The sequence below is a fragment of the Cavia porcellus genome, unplaced genomic scaffold (assembly GCF_034190915.1).
Source record: "Cavia porcellus strain 051 isolate PalLab524CR breed Dunkin Hartley unplaced genomic scaffold, mCavPor4.1 scaffold_9, whole genome shotgun sequence".
Classification (NCBI taxonomy): Eukaryota; Metazoa; Chordata; class Mammalia; order Rodentia; family Caviidae; genus Cavia; species Cavia porcellus.
Window position 1 is genome coordinate 40630325 of NW_026947492.1, and position 25607 is coordinate 40655931.

At 40.6% G+C, this 25607-nt stretch overlaps 1 protein-coding gene across 2 annotated transcripts in view; it reads right to left on the bottom strand.

The window, feature by feature from the left end:
- The window catches only part of Amotl1 (angiomotin like 1), a 151654-nt gene that overhangs the window by 120392 nt on the left and 5655 nt on the right, over window positions 1-25607 (bottom strand). The window contains exon 1 of one of the 2 annotated variants that reach the window (XM_013151134.3): window positions 3045-3297. The exons of the other annotated variant lie outside the window; for it this stretch is intronic. The gene's annotated coding sequence lies outside the window, so the exon portion shown is untranslated. Of the gene's footprint in view, window positions 1-3044; window positions 3298-25607 lie in introns of those variants that run through there. 2 annotated transcript variants of the gene reach the window in all.

The window sequence follows — 25607 nt, forward strand, 5'->3', positions numbered from 1 at the left end:
ATTAATTGCCCTGGCCAAAGTTTGATTGATCGTGTCTATATACAGAACCTATATGGAGAGGTCTGAAGAATTTCTGAGTTGTTCCTTACATCTACATGCCACAAGAGTAGCATTCTCCAACTCTAAAAGGACAGAGACTCCTGTGCTTGGGACCCTTTGAGACCTTGCTCTGTGTATATATACATTTAGCTATTCATTTGCATTCTTTATAATACCTTTATCATAACCTGGCAAATGTAAGTAAAGCATTTTCCTGAGTTCTGTGAGTCTTTACTGCCAACTATTGAACTTGAACAAAAGGTTGCAGGGGCATCTGACATGTAACCAAGTCAGACAGAAGTGTGGAGAAGGTAGAGAATCACTACTTGCACTTGGCATCTGAAAAGTGGGGGCAGCTTTGTACGGCTGAGCCCCTAACCTGTGGAGTCTGCATTATCTCTGGATAATGTTAGCTTAATTACAATGTAGCATACCCAAGTGATGTTAGCACAGAGTCGGACAATTGCTTGATGTGCAAAACCCACATATGGGGTAGTAGCAGGGTTGCAAAGAGAAACAGTTTCCTTTAGCTTCCTTCTCTTACATCTTAGCCAGGGCTGAGCTTCTGTGCATCTCTGCCCAGAAAAAATGGTTGCCTGGTAGGCGTATCAACTATGGGAAGAGGTATTTTTCCTGCTGTGTGTCTAAAAAGAGGATCAAAAACTATCATGCCTCTTCCCAAGGGCAAAATGCAAGCTCCTTCTTTGACATGAATAGCATGAAAATGATGCAGACTCATCAAGAGGACTGCTGCATCAGAGGAGAATAATCCTTCAGACACACCACACACAGAAACAGCATGGCACGTGAACATAAACAATGAACATATGATGAAAAGGAACCTCCTTTGGTTTATGAGTCCACACAGCATCTTAGGAGGTTAGAAGTGGAAGTTATCTGTTACGGCTTGTGTCTAGATGTCCCTCTAAAGCCTCATGAACATTTAGGTAGGGCTTTTTCAGAGGTAGATGAATCTAGAGTTTGTGATTGATTCACGATTCAATGCTGGCATTAAGAGTGAGTGATTGCTAGACTAGTCCACTGGTTGGATTGGCACAACCCTAATTCCAAAGACTGAATAAAATAAAAGGAGTAGAAAGAGGTCTATTTTCCCTTTTTTCTCTTATTGTTTTTGCTGTCTTCTGTGGCTAAGTAGATTTGCCCCTCTGCTATGTGCCACCCTGCCTTGGAGCCAGCCAGTTATGGACTAAAACATCTACAAATTGTGAGCTAAATAAGCCCTTCCTTCTCTAACTTTGGATGTTGAGTATTTTGTCTCAGCAATGAGAAAAGCAACTAAGACAGTGCCTAAGAATTCATCTGGTATAGTCAGAATCAATAGCTGCCTGTTGCTCACAAGCTACCCAGTGGTATTTCATTATAGTAGTCCAATCTATGACATATTCTCATCTCTTGAGAAACGGGTCTTTTTCCACTCTTTAAATTAAAGAGGACAAATGTCACTCTCTCAATGTTTATTGCTCATTTTATGAGCTTTCCCTACAAATCAGTGCCTCACTTGGGAGAAGGAGGCAGCCTACTTTGTTAATCCCAGAGGGAAAAACAGAGATTCACAAGGGTCAAACACCTGGACCTTGCTGGTACATTAATCACTGAATTCAGACCAATCAGGAGCTGATCTGGTTTCTCAGAGCAAGCAGGTCCCATCTTGCCATTGTTTATCTATAATTTAAGAGGACCAAATAACAATTACTGTCATACCACAGCATGCCAATGTTTGTGTCATTACACTTGCATGAAGCAGATCACTTAAGGACCTGCTTTCTAATACAGCACTTCATGCAAAGGCATGGTTTAGATGTTATTTTCATTTCATGAAAGACATCACCACAGCATGCTTTAAAAGCTAGCTTTGTCATGGGTTTAAGCTAGGATTCCATTTACAGATATATGATTGCCTCACAAATGTCAGAAAAACACTTTCTGAACAAAAAAGTACACTTCCTTACCTCAGCATGCCATTCCTGACTCACTTCTAATTTGATTCACAGCTAGAAATGGACGAAAATCATTGCTGAGGTGGTATGTTATTTCAGCTCATGTAGACTTGAAATGAACATGTGTCCCAGGACAAGAGACTGACTACAAAGAGCCTAATAGTGAGACGATTACTAAGGATAAGCATTTTAAAACTGCTTTCTGCAGAAAATTTCTTTTCTCCTTTGCTGTCAGCATACATTAGAAAAAAAAATCCTTTTATTTCATGGTAGGAAGGCAAGATTTCTATGGTGGGGATTAGAGAACAGCCAGGACAGGCTTGACAGACTAGACAGCAGCTAAATAAACTAACCTGATAGCACGAAAAAGAAAAGGAAAAAGAAAAAACCAAATACAAGGCCTGCAGGTGAGACAGGGTATCAAGAATGCTTAGTATGATTCTGGTCATGCAAATCACTGTCACTCCACGTAAGGAAGTCTGTTGCTGACAAGAGTTGCTATTCACCTTTCAAAAATCTCTTCCAGCCCCTGGAGCAAGAGGTTGGAAAGTCCTATTCCAAAACACCTACAGATTAAATGAAAGACCTCCCCTCCTTCCCGTGATTTAATGACTACATGCCGTATTTGTTGGTAGACTTCATGAAATTCAGGTGAAGGATGTCCACACGCTGTCCTTTTCCAGAAGGTGCTTAGAAAGACAAGCGGCCACCACGGTCCACCCAGGCTGGATGGGTTCAGCTTGCTCAGAGATGTGCCACCTATGGAAGTTTGCTGTGACGCATTCCTTGTGCAGCACCCCTGACTTGGGACACACACACACACACACACACACACTACATGGAACACTTCCCACATCACCCCTTCTTCCCGCACCAGCAACAGGCCAGTCTGAGTACGGAGCCTATGTGGATAAAGGGCTCTCTGGACCCTCTCCATCCGTTCTTCGGTTGAATTTGACTTTGCACTCCAAAACTCGCCGTTCTAGGGTGGAAATCCGAGCCACCACCGCCACCCTTCCAAAAAGGAAAAAAAAAGGTCAGACCTACCTAACTCCTCCGGGTTGTAAGTTGCAGGAGAGGCATCCACGAACTCACTGTCTGGGAAAAGACGAAAGGCGGAAAACAAAAACTGAGTCACAATTTAGGGAGGATTGATCAAGCATCACTTAGAGCGCAGGTCCCTCAGGAAAGCGCGGGATTCCCGGCGATCAGAATCGTGCACCTGGGCCCAAGACGTGCTCGGAACCCCGGGTCCACTGAGGGTGCGAGACTGCCGCAGAAACTTGAGGGGTGCATCGGCTCGGGGACCAGGCGTCTTCCAGGCACCGGCGGCCGCGCGCCAACTTTTCGCGGAGGCAGCCCAGGGCTGGCCAAGCCCGGGGCGCGGACTGCGACCTCATAGTCAGCCCTCAGCCCGCGGGGAGCATCTCACAGACAGCCAGCGCTGAGAAACCCCAAAGTTTTCCTGCGATCCAGAAAGCTGTAGGGCGCTGGACGCCGCAGCAGCCACCGCGAGCTCCCCGCGCTCAGCCTGCGGGGAGCCCTGAGAGCTTCCAGCCCGTTGCTACGCGACCGCGGTCGTCTCGCTCAGCTCCGCAGCTGCCTGCGCTGCTCCACTGGCTGTTGCTGGAGGGCGTCTTCCCCAGCCCCAACCCCTTTGCCCCTTATTAGAGCATGACCAACCCTAAAAGTAGTCCCTACTCTTTTGTATTGCATCTGATTATTCTGGAGCTTCTTAGGAAGACACACAGGATTTTCAGAGCTTGAATTTATTTCGCAGTCAGAGAGGAGGAGTTTCATGTATCTTCTTGTCTTCCCTCTTTCTATTTGAACCTTATTTCAAATTGCAGTCCACACGTTATTTCCTCCTCTTAAAAGTCCAGTTAGTTCAAGCAGAGGGAATAATATGATCTCCGTTTTGCAGGTAGGGAGACTGAACCTGGACAGCTCAGCATTGTGATGTGGAGAGAGGTTAGCAGTGGTTCTCTATAATAAGTGGGCTGGTTTTAATAACAGAATGCAGAAACTTAAGTTCCGATCTGAGGGTTCTAATTATTAAAGTAATTAGTGTCGCATAGTGCAACTTTCCCACTCTGAGATAGTGGCCTGAGTAATTTGGGCAAATGTTTATGTATTTTCCCCCCAGGACGATCTGCGACTGCTTTATCTGAGTGGATCTTGGACTTTTTGGACAAACACTAATGACAGACCCATTGCTAATAATCCACGGGAAGGAAAGGACAAGCCTGGCTGTGCTTTCTCTGTCCTGTCCTTGGAGGACTTACAGTTGAAGGGTCACCAGTCTGGGCAGTCTCCAGGGGGCCTTCTATTGTCTCAGAGCACCAGCTACAGCAGCCTAAAGGTCCCAGATCTGTCAGTGTGTTCTCGTCCTGTGAAACTTAACTGTTCCTGTGTTTTCCCACTGTTGGATTTTAGTTTACAAATCACCTACAGGATTAAAAAAAAAGCACTTAGCTAGCTAGCATTGCTCTTGGAACCCAGGAAACAGAGACAGGACTGTCCTTCCTTCCCCACCGAAGTAGCCAGACTTGAGTGGTGTAGGCTATCTCTCCTTCCTCTTCTGTGGTTCTGCTCCTCATACTTAGAGCTCCCAAATATAAAATTAAATATGCATGAGAGAGTTTGCACACTTCCACCCTTTTCCATCTTCTAGAGTCCTTCCACTTGCAACCTGGAATTCATGATTCCTTGCTAGCAAAACACCCTGCTTCTTCACTCTCCTACCAGACTTTTAATTTCTTGCTCTGTCTGAAACCCCACAGTCCTTGACAATGTCAGATCATATTGTTACTTGTTATGCTCAGTCATCTACAGACCTTCTGGTTATTCCACTTCCTTCTTTAAGACAGTAGCATCTCACTCACTGTTCCCTTCCCCAACTCTATTCCTGTGATACTCTTTGTACAAAATGGATTCCTCTCACACTCTGATTTCTCAACTCTTTGTCATCTTCTCCCATCTTGGACCTACTCCATCAGCCCAGCCTCCTGCTGTCATAGTAATAGCATCAATAATGTCAAGCATTATGCTACTCTCCAGCCCCCATCTCTCACCTTTCCAGCCTGTTCCCAGCTATCTTGGCCCAATTTCTCTTTGAACCTAACTGAGTACCTATAATTTATTTATTGTGTGACCTCTCTTGTCTCTCATTTCCCTTATGACTGCCTTTCTGTCCTAATGCACCTTAGTTTCTAGGTTTATCCCTATCAGTCCTGTCTTATTTACATCCTCTGATATACATCCCCCTCTATTCCCATACTGTTTTTTTTTTTTTAAAAAACCACCGCCCTAGTAAAATCCAATTCTATACTTTCTCTCTGCTTGCACACAGCTAATCATGATTGAAAAAGTGTAAAATCATTCTGTCTGGTTTTATTTTCAATTGATGACCACTAAGCTCAAGAGACTTTTGTGCAGCCCAGTAATCACTGTGCTTTTTCCTGGTTTATTTACTCTTCTGTTCACTTGTTACTATGGAGGAACCATCTGTACTCCAATTGAGGCCAACTCCGATGTGGGATCATCTCCTATTCACCTGGCTCCTTTCTTTTAACATATAAATTAGTATTTTCTTCTGTCCTAGATCATTCCCATCAGAATACAGACATGCTAATTTCCTATCTTTAAAGAATCCTTTGTTAACTCCATTTCTCCCTCCAGTCACCACTTTCTCAGCTGGCCTTTCAAACAAAATTTACCTCTCAAATCTCACTGCTAGCATTTGTTCTTAAAGGCAGTACAAACCGGTTTCTGCCTCCCCATTCTGCCAGAGCATTTCTTGTCAAGGTTAAAATGACCTCGCCATTGTCAGTTTCCAGATTTTAACAGCAGCTTTTGATACAGTGATCCTATAAGTGTATGGGGTCAGGTGGGATGTTTCCTTTGTTTCCCATCACATTGAGGAGCAAATATCCTTTGTGTTCTAACAGACTCAGTCTACAGGGGTTTAAATGAAGCCAGTCAAACCTTTGTTTTAATACCACCTCCACCATTCACTGGTAATTTATAATCACTTTAATTTTCTGTAAAGTGAAGACACTATACTCATATCTGATGTCTAGTTGTGGGGAAAGTACAATAAGTACTTTTAGAGTCCTAGAACATTTAGAGCCCTAGAAGACAAGAGTATCACACTATAAAAAAATCAAGTGATGCCTTGTTCCTTTACAGTTGGCACAAACAAGCTCTTTTCTTTCCTTTGACAACTTTGACTTACAGAAGTAAAGTACTATCCATGGAATGTGTTCATTGTCTCTGAGTTTTGGGTTTTGAGGTTTGGGCTTTATTCTAAACAGTTATCTAGTAACCATTTTCCCTTACAAAGAATGCTACAGACTAAATGTGTCCCTCTTCCTATTGATGTGTTGGAAATTTAATCCCCAAGTTTGTATATTCATGGTATTTGGATGTGGAGCCTTTGGGAGGTAACTGGATTAGATGAGATCACGATGGTGGTGTCCTCATTGTGGTATTAGTGGCTTCATAAGAAGAGGAAGAAAGATCCAGCCAGTACACTTGGCACTGTCTCCCCATCTGGTGCCCTCTGCCATGTTATGATGCCACATGAAGGGCCTCATCAGGTGCCAAGAAAATGCAGCTTCCAGAACCATGAGCCAAGTAAATTTCTATTCTTCTTAATTACCCAGATTTTGGCATTTTGTTATAGCAATAGAAAACTAACTAAGACAAGGAGGATTAAAAATGTTCCATAGGCTTAGGAAGTTCTAGAACTTGCCAAACTGTCCTATCAAATTGCTGTAATTAACAAAGGATTCTCTTTTATTTGTTCATATAAATGAATGATTTGTAAGCAAAGAACTTTCTTTATAGCACTTTAGTTACTTGAATTCTCCCCCCCCAAGCAACATACATTGCACATTAACATCCCCCAGTCATTGCATATCCCCAAATCATTCACTCATGAATTTCCTAATCAAGTGGTGATTAAGGAGAAACCAATTTTCTTGTTTCAATGTTTACTGTTGAAAATTTTTCTAAAATTGTTATTTCAATTTTGTATCTTATAAAGTAGAGCAGAATAAAAGAATAATATTTTCTACCAATCAAATAGATGTTTATTGGGAGTTACCACGCTCTCAGCACTGTGCTAGGCATTTCAGCATATGGAGGTTAACAGTATGTGGTGCTTCTTACCAACTAACAAAGGATTCTATGATCGAAGATATTATTGAACTTCTTGGTGTGACAATCAAGTTTAATTGTCAGCTCATTTGTGTTGGGAAGCATCCAAGGGAATAGTAAAAGGTACTTTGGGGTGTGTTTGGGTGGGTTATAGGGAAATAACCTTGGAGTTTTGTCTGACTGTTGGTTCCTTCCTTTGGCTTTGTTATCTTTCTCTGACTCCTGGCTACTACGGACCCAGCAGTTTTGCTCCACCATGCCCTTCTACTGTGATAGTCTTGCCATGGAGCCAGCCAAGCCTCTGAAACCATGAGTCAAATACACTTCTCCATTAGGTTGAGGGTATCAAGTAAGTGGGAAAGGCAGATAACACACAGGATAATATCCAAAGTCCCATCCACATTTGGCTTTTGTAGGTTTCAGACAAAGAGATGATTCTATTAGAGAACCACTGAGTTATAAGCACAATGCAGGAGTTTATAGTTTTGTATCTTAGCTCTGCCAATTATTAAGCAGACAATCTCTCAGGTATTTTATTTTCTCAGAGCCTAAGTTTTCTACAAATAATGTTTATATCATAGGTTAAAAAAAAAAAAGGTGTGGGATAGACCAGTCAGTAGCTAGTACACAGGTGGGTGTATGCTATATGTTTATTGTTTCTACTTCATGGCAGCTGGGAGCATGTGAGAGCACCTTCTTTTTACTTGTCCATGTGAGTCCTTCTCCCGTGACCCCTGAAAACAGGAAGAGAGAATCCCTGATCCTATTTCAAAGGTGGCATTTACTAAAGAGTAGAGAAAAAAACAGCAAAAAGGAAATATTTCTGTGAGTCAGGGATAGATTTTCTATATAAATGGGTTATACAGGGGTTGTTAACTAATGGTCATTGTTACTGTTACCCAGACATATGATAAACTGAGTAGGCTTTTGGAAACCAGTCTGGGAACCCACCTCATAGCTTTACTATTCTTACTTCATTTTATTCTAAACATTTAAAATTAATTTTTATTATATAAGAATATAATATTTGTTTGAGATTTAAAAACTCAGTACCCATTGCTATAAACTGAAAAATAAAAATTTCCTTTTCCATCCTTTCCTGATATCTATCTCCAGCTTGAAAAATCATTCACAGTTTTTGTGTATCTTGGTAGGTATTTTTAAGACATAGTTAAATGAGAATATGCCCAGTACAGGCAGAGAAAGCCAGAACATCTTCCTCTGCCTGCCAAGCGCTGCCACCAAAAGGCCCTTTCTTCTGCGCACCCAGCACAGGCTGAGAGAGGCTGACAGATCCACATCTGCTTGCTGTGCACTGTCACCAAAAGGCCACATTCTGCAGGTGGCCAGTGTGGGCAGAGAGAACCAGTAGATCTGCCTTCACCTTCAGAGAGCTGCCACCAGAAGCCTCCTTCCTGCAGGCAACCAACAGAGGGGGACTCACAGCCAGGCAAACCCTGTGCATCTGTAGGCCACCATTAGAGGCCCTTTGTTCCAACAGGTAGCCATCACCCCCTAGAAGAATCAGACAAATATACCTTTGTGTGTCTGCCACCATCATGGGAGTCCCAGTGTAGACATACAAGCTGAGAAGGAACCCCACCTCTATTGCTGATCATCAGTGAAGCTCCAGGGTGGCTGCACAGGTTTAGAGAAGCCTGCTCTGTGCCCTGCTACCTCTCAGTAAATCTGGAATTAGAGGAACCCAGGTGCCTGCACTGTCTAACATCTCCCTACACTGTCTAACAGTAGCCAACATAGGAAATGCTTAGGGCCTCATAACCAGCTTGTTGGGAGGAACCCAGGAGAATGGTCAAGACTAAGGAGCAAAAGGCAAACTCGGAAGTCAGCCCACACAGAATAAGTCTGGGAGACACAGTCATGGAAGAAAATGGAAGTCACATACCTGAAATCTCTGAGAGGACAGCAACTGAAGTAAGGAAACAACTTCATGAGATTGTAAAAGCAGTCAAATCAGAAATAATGTCTCAGGAAAAGAAGAAATCACAAACATACCGAAAGAATTGTTCAGCAGGTCTAAAGAAGACATAGGCAAAAAAGAGGAGCATAGGAAAATCATGGAAACCTTGAATGAATGTGGAAAGGAATTACGATGCGTGAAACAGATTCAAAGAGAGACAGGAAATTAAAAATTCAATCAAAAGCTGGCAAAACTGCTTGAAAGAGACTGAAGATAGACTTTCTTTTTTTTATTAAAAAATTAAAAGAAAGAAGGCAATTAAGATAAAGGAGGATATAACAACATAGTAACATAGGTCAGAACAGAACAATGTAAGCAACATAGTGTTTCACACAAGATAACACAACATAACAGTAGCTACCATAGTGTCTCTTTCATTGAAATATTTGAGTATAACTTCATATATTATAGCATCAAACACAACGTGACAGTGTAAAACCATTCAAGAGAATGAAAATATTACAGGGTATTTAGAACCAACTAACAGAAAATGAACAGTGATTTCTATATTATCTCCTTGTCTATAAAAATTTGTTTATACTATCACATATAATAAAGTCCAATAAGATACAACATGATAAACCAATGGAGACAGAAAAACAAAAGTGAAGATAGACTTCGAACAGTGAAGATAATAGGATTGCAACTAGTGATCATGAAAGAAAAGATCTCTTAAAAATAACATGGAATCAGGAGATAACAACTCAATGGCTGCAAGATGATGCAAAAGAAGCATAATTTAAGAGTGATAGATGTTGGTGAAGAAGCAGGGGTCAACACAAATGAAATTAAAAGGATATTCATGGAAATAATAGAAGAAAACTTCCCAAACATGGGAAATGGATCTGGCATGCAGATAAGTGAGGCATATAGGATTCTAACTAGCCATAACCAAAGTAAATCTACACCCAGACATATAATAATCAGGATCCCAGAAATTCAGCACAAGAACAGAATATTAAAAGCTGTTAGAGAAAATAAACTGATCACCTATAAAGGAAAACCAATCAGAATCACAGCAAACTTTTCAGCACAAACCATCAAGTCAGGAAGGGTTTGGAGTGAAGTGTTTCAAACTCTGAAAGAAAAAACTTCCAACCTAGATTGATCTACCCAACAAAACTATCTTTCAAAATTGATGGAAAAATAAGATACTTCCATGATAAAGTATTCATGACTACCAAACTACAGAGAGTGCTAAAGGATATTCTAGAGACAGATAAAGATGACCATGGTTCCAGGAACAGCAGCAGAAGAGGATCACAAAACAAGACAGGCAATTGAATGAAGGGAAAAAGTGGAGAGCCAACAACAGGAGTATATTAGAGCAGAGATGAGCCAATGTATACTGGTTGTAACCATTAATGTAGGTGGCCTCAGGTCAGCAATAAAAAGAAACACAGGGAGAGTGGATCAAGAACCAATATCCATCGATACACTATATACAAAAATACTTCTAACTGGAAAGGAAATTCATAGGCTGAAAATCAGAGAGAAAACAATTGTCCCATGTGACAGGAGACAAAAAAACCCCAAGGGTAATTTGCCCACCAACTGCAGAATGGATAAGAAAGATACGTTCTTTTCATGCAGTGGAAAGCTACCCAACTATAAAGTAGAATAATCTCAAGGCTCCTGTAGGTAAATGGACACAAGTTCGTGGGCGAAACAGTTTGAACTCCTATGCGTGAACCCTAGCATAAGAAACACAAATTGTTAATGGGATCCAATAGCAAAATAGTTAATGTAAGAGTGAAGGGGAGGAAACATCCAGGAGGGAAAGGTGGAAAATAGTTAATTTCTTATTGTCTTGTCTTGAACTCTTGTATTGTTTATACAGCTTTACTAGGCTTGGCTTTGTTCTGTCTTATTTTGTTAGACATTATGCTGTCAGATGATAGGGTAGCTATTTTGGATATAATGGGACATATTATGGTAATCATGGTTTCCTATTGTATTGTTTTAAAGTCTTATAATGCTTTCATTCATTTGTTTGGTTGGTTTTATTCTGTTTTGTTTGATTTTATTTTGTGTGATGGTATGAACATCTGTTTTGAAGAAAACAAGACATTATGGCAGCCATTGCTGATTTACTATCATCTTGTTTTGAAGTCCTACCATGCTTTTGTTCTTCTGTTTTGATTGGTTCTATCCTGTTGTGCTTTATTTGATTTTATCATGTATGATGGCATAAACAAATTCATTGAGAAAAGTGAGATATTATAGTAGCTATTGTTCATTTTCTGTTATTTGGTTTTGAAGTCCTGTAATGCTTTCATTCTTTTGAATGATTTTATACTATTTTGTTATGTTTGATATTGTGTGTGAAGGTATGGTCAACTATTTTGAAGAAAACAAGAGATATTATGGTAGCCACTGTTGATGTCCTGCTGTCTTGTTGTGAAGTGCTGTGTTGCTTGCATTGTTGTGTTCTGATTTGCTTTGTTCTGTTCTTTTTATTATCTTTTAAATTTTTATCTTTAAAATAAAAAAATGAGAATATGAATTATTTGATATAATATTATGAGTTCCAAATTAAAGATAATATATTTTTAATAAAGTTTTGCTTCATAAATCAATCATAAACTGGGGTATAATTATTTTTTCATAGGGCAAGAAAATATATTTAAAAGTCATAAATAACACTGTTTAGAAAACAGTAACATTTTAAACAATTTAGATGTTTAAAGGACTATACTTCAGTTATCTGAAATAGTCAGTTAACACCTGTTGCATCTTGATGATTAAGGTATGGTCACATAGCCACACTGGATACAACTCTAGTATCAAAGGAATGCTTAACTCCATTTCTAGAGCTAAGAGGACTTTACAAGCTTTCCGAGGTAGCTAGAAGTGTTCTTAGCAAAATGCCCATCACTAATCTTCTGCCTGGTGCACAGGGACTCTAGCTGTGAGCTAGAAACAGCCTCAACAGTCCAGGAATGTCATCAGCTTCTGCCCAGCCTCTGCCCCACAGATGACAGATCCTGGGTTGGCAGCAGCCTCTACTTGGTACAGCTGCCAAAAAGAAGATCTTTCTGACCTGTGTTTTGAGGTCCTCCAGGGTTCACGCAGCCACTTAGGTAGAGAAGAAAAAGAGATAGAATCTTATGCAGGCATGATTCTTTGTCTAAGGCTAAGGGCTTTATGTCACATGGGAAGAAGGTTTTTTTCCCAGCCAAGGTATACAGCACTATCAAGTTTATTTCCAAGAAATAAAGCTACAGAAATGGCATTATAAAGTAACAATGGTAGCCAGAGCTCACTGAGCTCTGATCATAACCTTCCCATCCTAGTCCCTGGGGAAGTCACCAATTTCAAGTATGAAGGACAGAAAGAAGTGAACTGAGCCCTCCTTCTGTCTTTCTTCCCTCTCTTGCATTGCCTTTTGTTCATCTTCTCTGCAGGTAACCATCTGTCACCTGGAGGCCTTCTGCTAACTAAAAGCAGAACAGAATGGAGAAAGAATGCCTCTCTCCTTCTCTCTCTCTCTCTCTCTCTCTTTTTTTTTTTTTTAATGAGGTATGCATTAGATTGATTTGGGAGGAAAAGTGAGTCTGGCTGCCTGAGCTTCACTCAGCTCTGTTCTGCACCTTAATTAACATCTTTTCTACATCTCTTAGGACAAAACGAGAGACGAGAGATGACATCAAGGACAAATACATGCCCATCAGTAAGGCTATATCAAAAATGTGCAAAGAATAGGTCTCAGCATCAGCTCCTGGGCTGGACTGGCTTAAAGGACATTTCTTCTCTGCGAGTATATTAGTTTTCACATCACCAAGACTCAATACTTGACATCAACAATTTAAAATAGGAGAGATTTAATTTTGGCCACAGTTTGGGGGATTCATTTTGTGACCAGAAGGTTTCAAAGCAGAAATGTCAAAGTAGACAGGCATCACAAAGCATAGATGCTTAGCTCAGGTCATGTGGGTAGCAGAGGAGGGGAAGAATCCTGCAAGGAAGTGAGGAACTGGGTGTAGCACCACGGTCAGGCTCCCTCCCAGACATACTCATGAGCATGCTCAACTTATCTACCAGGTGCTCCTTAACCCATTGCAGCAGACGCAGTAACTTAACAGTCAGATACAGCATAATGTTTTTCTTTTCAGGACAATTTCACATTATAATCTTTGCTAAAAGGAAGAAAATACAGTTGTTGTGTTTCCTTTCCATGAGACAAGTCTCAGACAGTTCTTGCTTTAAGTTCTTATAACTTCCAAAGAAAGAAGTGAACTCCATAGGAAGAGCAGTGAAATAGATTTCCTCACCAAAACACTTTGTCCTTAGCAGAAACTACACAACAAAGAGATAATATTTAAGTCTGATGGGAAGCCAAGATTCATTTTGGTAAAAATGCTAGATATTATCTTTTTAAAAATCCAAGTTCCAAAGCAGATGCTGTTATCAAAAGCAAAGTATTTTACAAAGTAGATGATTTGACACTCCCCCCCCCCATTTAGGTTACCATATGTAGCACAAAGATGAAAATTTAAAAGAATCCTCAGTCAACATCATATTAAAGGAGAAGGAAAAGAACCTTTGACAGAGCCAAGAAGCTACTAAAAGGTGTATATGGGTATGAATCAAAATAAAGACTAATTCCAAAAATACACATAGAACAATGTCCCTGTGGAGGAAAATCATGTACTTCCAGCTTATACTCAGTTGGATTTATTGAGTGAAATCAGACAAAAATATCCTGTTCAGATTAAGGGTACAAACTTTTCTTCAATTGAGTATAACTAAGCGATTAAAAAAACATAATCCATAAGATGACTACAATGGTCTTGAAATGCAGGGGTCACCCTGATCTTACATTTTCTACCCCAGCATCCTGGACAGAGGTCTGAAAGAGATTTGCTTTCTTAGAGCCACAAATATGGCCTTTGGACTGCAGGGGCCTTCTTCTTCCACATTGAAGTGGTTTTTCCCAAGAAGCTGACTTAATAGTAGAGGCCTGGGGAATGGGAGGGACAGTCGAGGCCTGGCCTTGCACTGTAGTTCTGCACTCAGTCTTTGATGAGATCCCAAACCTGCCTACGCTATGCTCTTGTCTGTAAAATGGGAGGAGTAGAACAAGTGATGGCATCAGGAAACACATTAGAACAAGTGCCAGCAGGAGGGCGTAAGTAGCAGTCAAATCTTTCTTTTATGCAAAGTATGTAAGACACAAATCATCCAAGTTCACAGAACAATGGAGATGATCTTGGAAACTGACTGAGAAGTAAAGGTTAAGACACAGCTATGGAGGACAAAGAGCTGAGTCTGAACATGAGCTCTGTTGCCATCGGCCACATGAGACTGACTTCCTTCCCTGGCCTTTCTGACACTCAGTTTCCTTATCTACCAAAAGGAGGCAAGAACAACTACTTCACAAGATTCCACTGAGGATTTGAATCAAATGAAATAATGTACACCATGGCACTTGGCATGCAGACTACTCTCAGAAAAGTTTGATTCCTTCTCACTTGCCCGAAGTTCAACCTCTCCCTGACCCTGAGAGGAGCCAGAAGGGAAATCTGCCCTTCCTGTTTTTATGAATGGAATGGAAACTAGCACTGAGTTTCTCTGATGCACCCAGCCTACAGTGCCAAGCAGTGCTTCCCAGATTTCCTGCCTCTTCCCTAATGAGGTAGGCTGGGTCCCCTGGGAAGGGTGGATGACGGCCAGATTCCCAAACAGCTGAATGAGCATATCTGGAACAGGAAGGAAAAACCTTTTATGCATTTGCTGTGAGAAACCACCCCTCCTAGGACAAATGCCTATGCACATGTGGAGGCCATGGCATACCAAAGGAACATCCAGATCAAGATGTCATGCAAGAGAAACAGAGCACTGAACACTGTCTTCCTCATTCTTTGTGCCAGGGACCGCATACAATTTTATTGGGAATATGTGCCCCAGACCTCTAAAATAAGTTTGAAAACCCACTGGTCTCAGTGCGTGGGAATATTTTTAGGAGTGTATGAAGCAGGAGTGGCACAGGGATTTTCCTTCAGCAACTCTTTATCACCCCACATGTCCTGGGCTCTTCCCAGCCAGCTTCCTGGAGGCAGCCCCACCCTAATGGCAGTCCCGAGATGCTCTGAGGATAGCAGATGTTACATGGATCTGCCTCAAGGCCTGTGACTCAGCAGCATCACTGAGCCTCCCTAGCAAATAATGCAATTCTCTGGGGACTCCCATAAAGCCAAGAGCAAAACCTGAAGGCCAGGACTCTTTCAGAACTTTCCTTGGACTTCACTAAAAATGAAGCCCACTCAGTCATATTGGTCCTCACAGATGGAGCAGCTGGTACCAGCCAGTGGCAGAGAGAGATGTGAGAAACAGCATCAAGGAAAGATGCTCACCGGCAGGTGGGCCAGGGCCTTGCAGTGTGTCAGCTGAGGCAACTGAAGGCTTGGATGACAACCCACGTGTTGCAACAGCATTGTTTACTCTCTGGCCCTGCTCAAAGCTATCCTCTTTTCTGTTGTGGCAGTCAAATCACCAGCAATAAAAATTTGCATCTGGATGACCAGAACCTTAAATTATGAAAGCAGAGTATGGAGTGTTGGAGAGTGGATTGAGGAGCAAGAGCCTATGGTGGCCAGGGTAGATCAGATCAAGGTTCAAGTCACACTACTGTCATTGCTGAGCTGAATAACCTTGTAGAAGATTTCAACATTTTAGCCCCAGATTCTTCACTCAAAAAATAAGAATAAAGTTTTTGTGAGAATTGCTTGAGATAGTGTGTATCTACACAAAAAGATTTAGTATAATTTCTGGCAATAAAATCAAGCTCCTACAATGGTGGAGCACACTAACTACATTAACCCAGTGAAATCTAAGAAATTTGACTGACAGTGCAGGCCACAGCAGCTTGACTGACCCAGAGGGGAGGTGGTGCAAAAAAATGCATGCACATCACAGCAACTTGACTGATCCCCATGCCGCCACACTCTAGCTGCTGCCTGTGGCGCCTCTGGGCCACAGGCAAGAACTGTTGCTGTGGGCCCGGGAATGACTGGGCGCCCACTGGCTGCCCCTGCCTCAGCTGCTGACCCAGAGGGGCGGCAGCACAGAGTCTACCACCACCACCACCACCCTGCTGCTGTGCTCCTAGTCACCGCCACCAGGAGGGGAGGTGACACAAAATAATACAGTGCAGGCCACAGAGCTTGACTCATCCGGAGGGGAGGAGCCAGCATACGCTGTCCCAGTCTGCAAATCACTAGTACACTGCAGTGGGAAGGGTGATCTAGCCAGCACCCTTCAGACGAAATGTAACCAACAAAGAAAGAACTGGGGCCTCCTGGAAGAAGCAAAAAGATGGGAAGAGGAAACAACAACAGAAAGTCCCCAGGTCCCAACCCTGAGAACATTGACCCAGGACAGGTAAATACAAAGCAGAACGAGAACAGTAAACATGCAATATCAGACACAGTGCTAGTGGACATAAAGAGATATATTTGGGACCTCATAGATGAGTTCAAAAGTGAAATATTTAGCCAAATAAAGCAAGATATAAGAAAATTAATTAAAGAGATACTAAGCACCCCTCAAGCAGACACAGATGGAAGAAGGTAGGGACTCAAACAAAGGAGAGAACCATTTGGTGAAGAATATAAAAAAAATATAGAATACATGAAGCAGATTCAAAGAGATTACCAGGAAATTAAAAATTCTATGGAAAGATGGCAAATCAGCTTGAAAGAAACTAAGGATAGATTATCAAAACTGGAGGACAATTTTGCAATGTGGGATTATGAAAAGAAAAACTTTTTAAAAATAACAAGGAAACAAGCAGTAACAATACAAAGGTTAGAAGATGACAAAAGGATCTACAACTTGAGAATAAAGAATGTGAATGAAGAAGCAGGGGTACAAACAAAGGAACTACAAAGGCTATTCACAGAAATAATTAAGGAAAACTTCCCAAACATAGGAAAAGGAAATGATATTCTGATATATATGAGGCATACAGAACTCCAGCCACCTACAACCAAAACAGAGCTACACCCAGGCATATAATAATCAAGATCCCAGAAATTCAATATAAGAAAAGAATATTAAAAGCTGTTAGAGACAAAAAACAGATAACCTATAGAGGAAGGCCCATCAGAATAACAGCAGACTTCTTGACACAAATCAGGAAGAGCCTGGAGCAAAATATTCCAAGCCCTGAAAGAAAATAACCTCCATCCCAGATTGATATACCCTCCTAAACTGTCTCTAGAAATAAATGGAGAAACAAGATGCTTCCAAGACAAAGAGGAACTTGGGAAGTTTGCAACCACCAATCCAACTCTACAGAGAATACTCCAGAGCATTCTAGAGAGAGAGAAAAGTACTAGGATTCCAGGAACAGTGGCAGAGAGGCCCCAATGAATGGAGCAGAAAAGAGAATGAAGAAGATAAGCAGACAACTGATGGCAAACAAGAGCATAACAGAAATGAGGCAGAGAAGATTTTATTCAAAACTGATATAATTGATAGTATCAAGTCTGAGAGTATAGGCAACCACACTGAAGATGACAAGACTCTACGATACACATTCTGGTTTGACACTGCCGGTTTTTGAAGTTTTATACTATATACAGAGTTATGTTTTTATTAATACTGTTATGTACTGATGTATTCAATTATACTATGTCTGATGATATAGCCAATTCTATTGGAGATAACAAGAAACAACACAAGAACCATGGTAGAACTCTTTGTACAACGATCTTATATGTTTATTTGATTTCATGTGTTTATAGGAATATGTTTTGTTTTGTCTTTCTTTGTTTTGTTTCTCCCTCTAATATAAAAAGGATAGAAATACATGTTAAGACTCATACATGTGTAGAATCTGTAAACAGTTTATGAGAACTGATCTTATGACATATGATGAAATGAACAGATACTTTGAAGAAAAAGAGACACTAAAATAACCAGTGCTGATCCTGGAGTGTCATAATGTGAAACCCAGCAATAGTATTATTCTTTGTTCAGAGTGATGTTAGACTGCTTGGGTTTGTTTAATCTCAACATAGTTGAAGATATGGATAACTGCATGTATGTTTAAGTGTATAGGATTGATAGCGATGTTTCTAAGTTTTTGTTGGATAGTTGAACAGAGTTGGTTGGAATCTCACTGTTTGAATCCCCACTTTATATACTCCACTTTAGTATCTTAAATAACTATTTGTAAGAAGACAATCTGTAATCATCAACTAGTGATTTCTTACTGTTTATTTTTTCTTTGAAATTATGTATTATTTCTACTCATTTTATGTTTTGTTTAGTCTTTCTTTAAATTAAATTTTTAAAAAAGGCACTACAGTACCCAGTGCTGATCATGGAGTGTCTTGATGTAAAATCCAGCAAAACTATTATTCTTTGTTCAGAATGATTTTAACCTGCTTTAGTTTGTTTAATCTCAACATAATGAAGATATGGATAATTGCATGTATGTTTAAGTGTATAGGATTGACAACCATGTTACTAAGTTTTTGTTGGACAGTTGAATAGAACTGTTGCCGCCTTGCTGTTTGAATTCCCACTTTACATATTGTACCTTGTACCTTGAACAACTGTTTGTAAAATGACAATATGTAAACATCAAATTGTAATTTTTACTGATTGTTTTTTTTCTCTGAATGTATGTATTATTTCTACCTATTTTCTGTTTTGCTTAGTCTTTCTTTGAATAAAATTTTAAAAAATAATAATTTCTGGCAATAGTGTTATACCTATACATGATTTAAACTTTTTGTTTTGCTAATTCTAATTTATCTCTGGTACAGTGGGGCTAGCACCTCTCTCTCTCTCTCTCTCTCTCTCTCTCTCTCTCACTCTGTTTCTGTCTTCTTTCTTTCTCTCTTTTTCTTTCTTTCTTTCTTTCTTTCTTTCTTTCTTTCTTTCTTTCTCTTTCTTCCTTTCTTTCCATGTTAGTGATTAAACCCAGGGCACTGAGCCACATTTCAATCCCTTTTTTATTTCTACTTTGAAACAGTGTTTCATGAAGTCACTAAATTACCCAGGTTAGGCTCAAATTTGCAGTCTTCCTGATTCAACCTCCTAGACTGCTGGGATTACAAGCATAAGCACAATTTCTGAATGAGCATCTCCTCATAGAACCTGCAACTTGAACAAATTTCCATTTTGTCATGCTAGTCAGTCCCTTGAGGCCTATATCTTTCCTGAATACAAGCCCAAGCTTTTGAGAACCACCCTAATACCAGCCAACCACATGAATTTTCAAATTTCATCCACACTGGTCCCTTGCTACAGTGCTATACCCTTACACTATAACACTGCCATACTCATGTTGTACATCTCCTTCATGCAGACTGATTATCTGAACTGGAACCAGACTTTATGGAATCTGCTGCCCACCAGAACTAAATTCTTCTATTGCTTATTCCAGAACTATTCCTCTCCTTACAGGCAGATTTCAACACAGGCTGATCCCTACTTCCTATTGGCCAAACTTGCCCGCAGATTTATAGATACATGACATGGTGAACTCAAGTGGAGTGTGGTGATGTGTGGGGATCACAAGTTTATATGAGTTCTAAATTCTAGGATGGGTGATTCTATTGCCTAGGTTACAAAAGCACCAACAAGTAAACCCCACTGTTTTTCTCTCCTCTGACTGTCAGCGTGGTAAATAAGCCTGGGACCCCTGAATGAAGTGCTATAGGTAAAGCTGAAAGCAAGATGAAGTGATATGGTAGAGTTAGAAGCAGTTATACAGCAAGGTGAGAGTCTAAACCCAAAAAGGTTTCGGTGAAGACAGAGGTATGCAGAAGACATGGTCCTAGACATTCCTCACTCATTCATTCTTATTCCCCATTGCCAGATGATCACCAAACATGCATCAAGGGTTTGTCATGCTACAGTGAAAGGCATGCAACAATGCATAAAAATCTGCCTCAAGAAGCTCACAGGCTTTTTAGGGTCCAGGTGATAGTAATACACCATGCTAAGTGCTATGGCAGCACTGAGGAGGGCCTCTCAGTAAGAACAGCATGGGGTGCAGAGGCAGGTGGGGTGGCAGTGTGGGACACCATCTCAGGACAGCTGAGTTTGTGCTGAAGCATTGAAGATGAGTAGGAACTGACCAAGTAGAACACAGATGGAAAGAGCCTGTATAGAAGCTCATAGGAATGAAGTAACACAATGTATGCAGGGATCCAGAGACCGATACACATAGAGGAAAGGGATGTTCTTAGTGATGAGCAGCAAAAGAGGACTCGAGAGACGGAGGCAGAGGCACAGTCAGGAAGGGCTGTATAGTGAGCCATGGGTTGGCCTTTATACCAGGAGAACTGAGGAGATCGTGGCTAGGAAGACAGAAGACATAGGATCAAAAAGCTGTGCATTTTCAAATGAGCTGTATCCAAATTCCTCCTTGGATCCATTCTTTTGGAAAATCTCCCACTGTCTGTATGAATCTTGGTTAGAAAATGTACTCCAGTGCAGTGCAAAAGACCTAAGAATGTTTGTTGCTGTTACCTATTTTAGAGACAAAGGGGATATCAGATAGTGCAGTTTAGTTATTTCTATGCCTATCTTTCTCTCTCTTGGATTCTCAGTATTTGGTGTATAAATGCTCAATAACAATCTCAAATACCTAAATAGACAACGAATGTCAGACAGATTTGTACTAAAAGCATCATGTAGGAGCAATGACCTCAGTGACCTTGGATCTCCCTTACCCCCACCCATAGATAGCTCCTACCACCAGAGTAGCTCTCCATCAGAATTTTGCAATGAGGGAGAAGTGATCTCTCAGACTCAACAGAGGATCACAGCTCTGAGTTGTGTCTCTGACTCTTATGTATGATCTGCTCCAGGAAAGTAATGACATCCCTATCATTTAAGACTGAGTTACCTTCATCAGATAATTAGACAAAAAAAAAAAAAGCTATGGGGTGGACCTACTCTCTGTTTTCTCCCTCACTTGAGTGCTTGGGGTGAGAGGACGTGAACAATATAGGAGCACAATGCCTGACACATGATAGGTGCATAAAGATATCAGCCAACTTCTTACCTGGTAAGGATCTAGGTTCAGGAAATAGCAGCCTGTATGGCTAATGATCCTTGTCAGAATCCTGGAAGTTGGCAGCGTTACTTTCATATTAAAGCCCAGAGGACCTTAGGTTTTCCAAACACTACATAGCTTATAAGGATTTAATTCTGGACTTGAATCCAGCTGTAACATTTAAGAGCCATGTCCTCTCCTCTCTACCTGGATACATTCAAAAAAGCAACAGCCATGGACACATATTGATAACACCTGAGTTGATAAGTAATGTGCAGGAATTGAAAAGTGTCACGTGTATTAGGGATATCAAAAGTGGTCATACCCCCTCTGATGTTGAGCAAATGATGAAGTCCAGCAAAGGACAACTGTTGGGAGCCGCGGCCGAGCCCGGTCGCCTTACTTGGCGGACGTGAGGCCTGTAGGAAAGAGCAAAGCCTGAGCTAGATTACCCCTCCCATCGAGTGTGCTAAGATGGCGCTTATTTCCTGCTTGGTAAACAACCCGCCCTGTAAGATCTCCTGCTTCCTGCTTGGTAAACAACCTGCCCTGTAAGATCTCCTGCTTCCTGCTTGGTAAACAACCCGCCCTGTAAGATCTCCTGCTTCCTGCTTGGTAAACAACCCGCCCTGTAAGATCTCCTGCTTCACAACCCGCCCTGTAAGATAGTCTGCCTAGCAACAACTGATGTTAGCCAATCAGCCCGCATCGCGCGCTTTGAACTGATTGGCCACTGTAACCCTATAAAAGTGAGTGCCTCTCCAGCCACGAAAGAAAGAAGCAGAAGAAGCACGCAAGGAGCCGCGGAGAGCGGACCGGTAGAGGCTTCGGGACAGACTGTAGGGAGAAGCACGCAAGGAGCCGCGGGGAGCGGACCAACAGAGGCTTCGGCCGGGAGGATTCCCGGGGCAGGCTGTACGGAGAAGGAAAATAAAAGAAAAGGTTGTCCACTGCCAGACTTTGTTGTGTGTCCTTCCTGCCGGCCGGGAGTGACACCGACAGACAACCAGCTTCCTTCCTCCAAAGCCCATTTGTCACTGAGGTCCATGCTTCCAGCAAGTAAGTCCCTTTTATATGCGCTTTCAGATAAAATAGAATCTCCTGAAATACACAATGAGCACAAAAAGTGTCCAAATTACTATTGATGCCCTTTTGAGAACTGGGAGCTTTCTTGAGGGAAAGTCTCTAGTTTCCAGTTCATTATGTTCCTTTGGCATGCAAAGCTTATTATCCAGATTTGGTTGGGGTTGCTTAAGCCCACAAATAAAGTTTCCTTATCCATTTGGTTAACAACTGTTTATGGACTGTTTATCATGTGCTGGGCTTTGGTCAAAAAACTTTCTATTTAGGTCTGTGTTTTATAAACTTGTAGAATTTCAGGAAAAGATACAGTGGGATCTCAAAAATTTTATTTAAAAAAGAGTTGAGAGAGAGGGAGAGAATCTTATATATGCCTGAACAGCAGGCTCCAAAATTTTCAACTAAAAAATTAAAAGTAGCTATTACTGTGTTGAAATCATGACTAATAACATTTTATTGTCTTTGTAATTTTCTGCATTTTCCACAGTGAACATAAACTACTTTCATAATCTTAAAAAGTATGCAATAAGTAACATTTTAAAGGAAAACCTTGAGGCCAAGAGAAACCATGGAGACTAATTCTCTACTTTTTCTTATCAACATAGAAATGTGCATGTCACCAGTACCTGAGACTTTCATGAGGTCATCCACAACCTTTGGTTGTCTCTGAGGTCATTCTGAGGAATCTCTACATATAAACTCTATCTGGATTGATTACAACTTTTATGCACATTACAAAGAGATTTTAATAACATTCTGCATGTTATAAAATATTCATCCTCAAGTGAAAGTAGTTGAATAATTGAACATGACTGAGTCACACATCTGTGAATGTAGCAAGTGGGACTTCCAGTAAGACAAGCACCCTGCCAGCTTAATTAGGATGGGCACTGATTATCACTTGCTGTAATCAGACCAGCTGGGTTGATTATATCTCTAGAATGTCATTCAAAGTTGCCTGGCAGGACTTCCTGCTGGACTGAAGACATAGCAGATTGTCTTTTGCTTTCTAAATGTCTGCCTAGAAAAGCGTGGTAGGCATATGACTTGCTCCATTCAAAGATTTCTAATAACATACAAAGAGGTGCTAAAGAGTGCAGTGCACTTTATTGGGTAGTGACTCACTAGGGAATTTGTGTTCAATCCAAGCACGCAGAAATTTCAGGAGGGAATTCTAAACAAGAGTGAATAGAACACAAAGATAGTGAGGACACTAGATTCATAAATAAATCCAAATGTCTGGCACTAACTAGACTATTTTGGGCAAGCAATTTATTTTTTGGAAAATAACTTATTTTTCAAAGTTAAACCAAAGAATCTAGGATAGATGTTGTCAAAGATTTGTTTAGGCGTCTAAGATTTTCATTATTATAATTTCCCATGCAAAGGTAACTTCTCCACACACATCAGTGCAGTGAGGAAGATGCATTACCTATCTTGCCAACTGAAACATCCTCCTCCAGATGGGAGGTGGCAGGTTGGCGCTAGATGGAGTCTACCTCCAGAAAAGGTACATTTCTCTGTGCAAGACTGAGAGTATGTCTTGAGCAGCAATTCAGTCCTGGGTCACGATCACACTGGTATTACTAAAACAACTGAAATAAATATTCAACATTTTATACTTTCTCTGATTATGAAATAGCATTACCAATAATGGTACATCCTTATAAAACAGCATTTATTTACAACAGGCTGGTAATTAAAAATGACTTCACTAATTCTTGCAGTATACTCAAGAAATACGTTATAGATTCTAAGAGATTTGCTTGACAAAGTAACATTATCAATTAATAAGAATGGTTTTCAAAATATATTCTCCATTCCTCTTGGTTTAGTGACCTAAACACACCTTTGTCCCCCAGAAAACAGATTTGCAAGATGATGTCTCCTAGATGGTGAAATTAGACTCTTTTACTCATACATTTAATTTTATTAATCTTAACTACACAGGTTCATGTTGAGTGCTTTTTTTAAACTTCAGTCTGTAAACTCAACCCTGCTGATTTATCCTGTGTTCAAGTTTCATGCCTCATTTTGGAAAACCAAGCATCAAATATGAAATAAAATTGTACCAGGTACAAGAACTGGGGTGCTGGGTTATAGATTCAGTGTACAGTGCCTGCCTGGCAAGCACAAGATCTTGAGTTCAATTCCTGGTACCAAAATAAATAAACTGAAAGGAAGGCTCTGATGAATCACATCTATTCCTAAAATTCTAATATCATCCCTCAAGTCCCCAAAGTTCCAGAATTGCTCAGAAATCCTGGAGCTTAGAAGTAGGTTTCCAGATATTTTACTATATATCATAACTAATTCAGGGTTTTAACTACAGATTTTTACCTTCTATTGAAGAAAAGCTATCAAAGTCTAAATCCATGTAGGAGAAATACGTTTTAAGAAAGGCATACTAATATAATGAAAAAAAAATACTGCAACCATGGAAACTGGAAGGGAAGAAATATTTTCCTCCAAAGAAGCCCATGACAGCTCAAACAGCAATATAACCAAATTGGAGTAAGTTGAGTAGGAAAGACTGCTAAAAACACAGAGTTGTAACTCTGACTTTGTGAACCGTTTTTTTTTTTTTTTTTTTTTAAACAAAACAAAACTAAGTCACCTGTCAGACCGACACTGGAGTCTATAGAATCCTGAAATACTATGAGTATATAAATGGCACTTAATGAACACCATTTGATTGGCTAGATGAAGAACTCATAATGGCCAGTAGAGGAGGACTCTAGTCAATTATTAGAGCTCATTAAGCTCCCAAGGAGACACATGTACACAGAGAAAGTGTGTGAGACAGGCCAGCAGAACGGATCTTTGGACATCTGTAGGTTTGGGGCTATGGCTCCTTCATGATCAGAACTCTCCAGAAACTCTCACACCCTTCTCTCCTGCCACTGCACCTCTGGAGTGAGCCAACTATCCAGTTTCCCAAGCCAGAAACCAGTCATTCTTGATTGACTGATTATATCTTGCATCTCATCAATCACCAGGCTTTGTTTATTTCAACTTGCAAATGTCTCAAGAATCCATCTGCTTTTGTTTTTGTTGCCTGGACTTCACTGAGCGACCACCATCACTCACTGACATATTGCCATACCTTTGTGGGTCCCTGGTCTACCTTTTCTTTACCTGTCTCTCCACAGTTTACTTGTAGTAATATTTTTAAAACACAAAATCGATTAAAATACTCTGATGAATCATTGTTCTGAGGAGAAATTCTGGATTATAAGGCCTAACTATGACACATGAGGCCTAACTATGACATGGTATTTGCAATCCCTGAATAAGCTTCCTCTTTGGTCATTTGAATATTTTGCTATCCCTAGAGCTCTAGCAAATTTGTCATTCTTGTTCA